The following is a 5,604-nucleotide window of genomic DNA, read 5'->3' on the forward strand; positions in this document are numbered from 1 at the left end:
TAAGGTTTAGGGCCCTATATTTCATAGTTTTATTTGAGTGAGTTGATAGATCTCTGCTCCATGCTATCTAAAGCCCTCTTCGAGGCTAGTTTGCATGCAATTATCTTGGTTCACTTCAAATTATTTATGTATACGTAAAATATTGTTAGATATTAGTGTTGCTTCATAAACTAATGGTTGTAGGAGCAATATATAGTCTACAAGTAACCATATATGAACAAAAAAGAGTTATTTTTGTTGTTATCCATTTTCTTTATTTAATGAGTTGGGTTGTCATGAACCAGTACTAATGAAACAATGGTCAATGGATTTGACTCAAAAAGTACATGATTGAATCATGTTAACAATATGACAATTTGAATTGTTATGGTAAAGTATCTTACTTATCAATTGATGGGCTAAAGTGGCTCTATAATGAATGGTTCATAAAGCATAAATCTTGTTGAAGGTTTTGAAAATGGGGTAGCAACTAAGTGGGCTTAACCTTATAGGAAACCTCATGGCTAATCATGCTTGAGTTGGAGCAATATTGGGATGGGTAAAATTATAGGAAGTCCTAATGTTTTGCCCTATGGGCATCACCTAGATGCAATGAGTGTTATGTGTTCCATTCATTCTCATGTGTGGTGAGTTTTATGAACCAATACTCATGAAACATGGGTCATTGGGTTTGAGTTAAAAACTGCATAGTTAAATCATGATAGCAATATCACAATTTGACTTGTAGAAAATATTTCCTACTTAATTAAATTGATAAGATAAAGGGGATCTATTTTGAATGGTTTATAAGGAATAACACTTGCTCAAGGTTTTGCTAATGGGGTAGCAAGCTAAGTGGGCTTGACCATTGGGGGAATCCCATGGTTAAGTGTGCTTGAGTGGGAGTAATACTAAGATAGGTGACCTCTTGGAGAGGCTCATCACTTCAGCCCTACAAGTATTACATAGATGGAATGAATGTTAAGAGTTCCATTCATTTTCATGAGAGATGGATTTTTGTTAAAAAATACTCATGAAATATGGGTCTATATTTGACTCAAAAACCAGACGAATGAATCATGATAGCAATAAAACAATTTGTCTTACTATGAAAAATATCTACCACCTATCAATTGATGAGCTAAAGGGGCTCTATAATAAGTCAGTCATAAGGCTTGATGCTTCACCCTATGAGCATCACCTAGTTTCAATGATTTTTAAGAACTCTATTTGTTCACATAAGAAATAGGTTTGTGTAAACTAATACTCATGAAATATGGCTCATTGACTTTGACTTGAAAACTACATAAATGAATCCTCGTGGCAGTATCATAATTTGACTTGCCATGGAAATATCTTACTCATCAATTAATTATTTTGTTTACATATTGTGAAGGCTTATTAATGCTAATGTAGAGAAAATAGAAAAATTATGTCCTCGCATTGTTTTCAAATAGGTTACTTTTTATTTTCTCTCATTTTGTCAAATAATTTGACTTTTGTGGGATAATGGCATGTGCATATTTCCAACTCAAAACTTGTATGGAACTTTATCCAACATGGACCTCCATGATTAATATTTCAAAAATAAACTTTCATAAGAATTCATTAAGTGTACTAGGTTTATATGTTCAATGAAGGAATACTTGTTTGTGTTTTACTTTAAATTTGAACTTTGTACAATTGTTTTCATTCTAGCTTAAATTGTGTGACATTTTTCATCATCAACATTTTGGATCACACTACATGATATATCATAAAGACTAAAGCATTAGTTAAAAAGAAGAGATTTAATATGACTTTAATTTATTTATTTTGTAATTTATTTTGTTAAATATTGCATCTAGGAACACCCTTGTAGGTTTAGTTAAGCATGAAGTAAAGGAACATTCATCGACTCTAAAGGATTTGGTAAGATCAAAATCACAGATCTAGTAGAACACCTTCATGCAAGAACCTGACATAAAGAAGAAAAGGACAAGAGAAGGCAAGGGTTTGGCTCTGAAATATGCAAGAATATATTATCAAATAAAAAAGAATGAGAGAAATATACAATGGATCAATCCTTATAGAAGGATATCATAAAAGCTAAAGGCAAACCTTAAGAGTTAAATGACATTTAATAATTAATATTTAACTATTAAATAGAAATGCATGTGCATAAAGTGAGATCTTAAGTAGGGAGTAAAGGTAATTTAATAAATGTAATTAAATTAATCTTTTACTCTAACACTCCCCCTTAAGATGAGCAACAATGCAGCTACAAATAATGCATGAAAAAACAAGAAAACTACAATGTTGAAACCATAAATGGGTCACGATAACATGGCCTGATTAGGTACCCAACACAACTAAATCTCTAAAAACTGGAGAAATAGGGAAAACCAAACCCTACTCCACAAAGAGATAGAAGAAAGCTATAAAAAAAGGAAGGAAGGACTCATCACTAAGACCCCCCAAGGACAATTTCTTTCACCCCAAGCATAGAGCATAGCTGAAGATATCGCAAGGATGTAAAAGGTTTAATGAAGATGTTTGCAAGCTACTCAGTAGTGGGAATATACTCTGAGATAAGAGAGTCATCCTAAATCAAATGCCTAATGAAGTGCATATGAAGCTCAATGTGCTTCATTCGTTGATCCTCAATAGGGTTGCAAGAAATGTGTATAGCGCTCTAATTGTCACACCAAAGAAAGGTGGAACTATCAACAAGAAATCCAAACTTTGTCATCAACTGTTGAAGCCATAAAACCTCCTAAATAGCTAGCACAACTACTTTGTATTATGTCTATATTGATGATAATGTGTGAGCATGTTACTTCTTGCAAGACCATGCAATAGGACTAGAACCAAGACAGAAAAAAAGAGCCACAAGTAGACTTTTGATCATCAATATCACCAACCCAATCTGAGTCTGTATAACCAACAATACGAGGATTCCTTGATGTATAGTGAATTCCATAACATGAAGTACCTTGAATATAACTCAAAATACATTTGGCATGTTGCTAATGACTCTCATGAGGATAGACAAGGCCAACTATAAAGGAAAGATTAGGATGTGTGTACATCAAGTACAACAAACTACCCACAAGTTGTTTATATAAAGTGCAATCCATTGTAGAAGTAGAGCAAGTGGTAGATAAAATAACACCTACCTAAAAAAGTGTGTGAGTAGGCTTGCAATCAAGTATGGCTAATCTCTAAATTATATCAAAAGAATACTTTTGTTGGAGTATGGCTATACCATTCGAAGACTAAACAACCTATAGGCCCAAAAAATAGTGCAGAAGTCCAAGGTTTGTTATCTCAAATCATTCTCTCAAAGCTCACTAAACACTCTAAATCTAGAGGGTGAGCTACCTATAATAATGAGATCATCAACATATATAAAAAGTTTCAATAGATCATCCCCACGATATTGAATATACATTGTAGGATCAAAATAATAATATGTGAACTGTAATACAAGCAATAAGGAATCCATCTTATCATACCAATCCTAAGGGGCTTTTTTGAAACCATACAAGGATCTTTTAAGTCTACACACCATAGAATATTCATAAACAAAACCTTGAGGTTGTTCCATATAGATCTCCTCATGTAGGTCTCCATGCAAAAAGACACTCTTCACATCCATCTAAAATATTGTTCATCCCTGAGAAGCTACAAGAGAGAGGACAGGAAAATAGAATTCATCTTGGCAATAGGAGAAAAGGCCTCAAAGTAATCAATACCCTTCACCTATGAAAATCCCTTTCCAACAAGGCATGCCTTGTACCTATCAATAGCACCATTTGCAACATGCTTGGTATAGTACACCCACCAACACTGAACCAACTTTCTTCCTTTCAGAAGAGGACAAAGATCCCAAGTGTGGCTCTTCATCAAAGAAGAATACTCCTCATCTATAGTCCTATCCCAATCTGAGTTTCATGTTGCCTATGAAACATTATGTGGATCATCTAAAATTGCATGACTCAATAGTCCAATACTAGATGTTTGAGCATGAGTGTGATGAGAATTTGAAGGATCTCCTTCCATAGGTCCAACTATATCAAAAGTATCATGGGCCCAATTAGACACTCGTAGAACATTAAGGGGAGGAGGGGAAGGTGGATCATCATCAAGATCTTCCTCGAATGATAAAGAATCATGTAGAGAAGAAGAGGAAGTACTAGACAGTGAGGGAGAATCTAGTGATGGAGGCTCCATCAGAGGATAACATGTTCATCAAATTGGACATCTTGTTGAAACAAAACCTCTCTAGAATCAAAAGCAAACAACCTTTGTGCCTTTACATCCTCACAATAGCCAAAAAATATGAGTAGTCAGTTCTTCCTCTCCATGGCTTTCCTCTAAGCATTTGGAATAAATGCTCAATCCTCATTGCAAAAAATATGGGATGTAGAAACATCGGGCTTGACATGAGTCCAAGCCTCCTCAAGAGTCAAATGTTGTAATACCTTATGAGGCATTTGAATCTGAATATAGTTGGCATAATTGATAGCCTCAACCCAAAAAGAAGGACTCATATCTCAATATGGTATCAATTAATTGGCTATCTCCCATAATGTTCTATTATTTCTCTCAATAACCACATTTTGTTGAGGGGTGTGGGGAATCATGAATTGATAATGTAAACCATTCTCAGTACAAAAATCTTTGTAAGACTAATTCACATATTCCTTTCTATTGTCAATGTGTATATGCCTAATAGAAAGACCAAATTGCTTCTCCACAAATGTCTTATAGATTTGAAATGAATCAAAGACCTCAAACTTGTACTTCAAAAAGTACACCCATTTGCATCTAAAGAAGTCATCTATGAAGATAAGAACATATCAGGCATCTAAAAAATATAGAGTGGGGAATGACATAAGATCATCGTGTATGAACTCAAGGGTGCTTTAGCACATGTGGATCTATCTGTCAGAAAAGAATCTCTGTGATGTTTGCCAAGTGCATAACCTCAATAAATATCATCAATTTAAGAGATCTAGTATCCCAGTCACTAGCTCATGTGTACTCATCTACTATAGATATTTTTAGTTTACATGGCCAAAATGCTTGTGCCAAACACTACAACATTTGGACTCATTTTTTGATAATAGATCATCACAATTGTGACGTCCACTCATTGCCCTAGTGATAGAACCTCCTGCTGGACTTTTTTTGTCACAAATTACGATGACGAAGACATTCATCATAATAAAAATAGGAGACATATTCATAACTTGGAGGGAGGGAGGGGCAAGAGTTGATGTTGTGGATTCACAATTGTGATGGCAGTTCTAAACAACCATAGATATATGTTAGACTATTCTGATAAACACCCATCATAATTGGGATGGTTAACCCTCTAAAGAGTTGTTGGACATCCATTGCAATTGGGGCACTTCATTAATGGAAATTTTTTACAACCAATGGATATTTTTTAGAATGGTCCAACAGTTATTTGTCAGTAGATGTCGAAAATAGTCATTGCTTACATTGGACTTTGCCATCAAAATTGTGTTGGCTTGCTGAATTATTTTTAAAAATTATCTTAGATACCTAGTAGAAGAAGTTTCATCATATAATATTCATAGCATGCTAGTCACAACATGAAAAATAATAATGAAT

This window comes from Cupressus sempervirens, chromosome 10 (assembly GCF_028749045.1).
Source record: "Cupressus sempervirens isolate cs-2001-9-10 chromosome 10, ASM2874904v1, whole genome shotgun sequence".
NCBI lineage: Eukaryota > Viridiplantae > Streptophyta > Pinopsida > Cupressales > Cupressaceae > Cupressus > Cupressus sempervirens.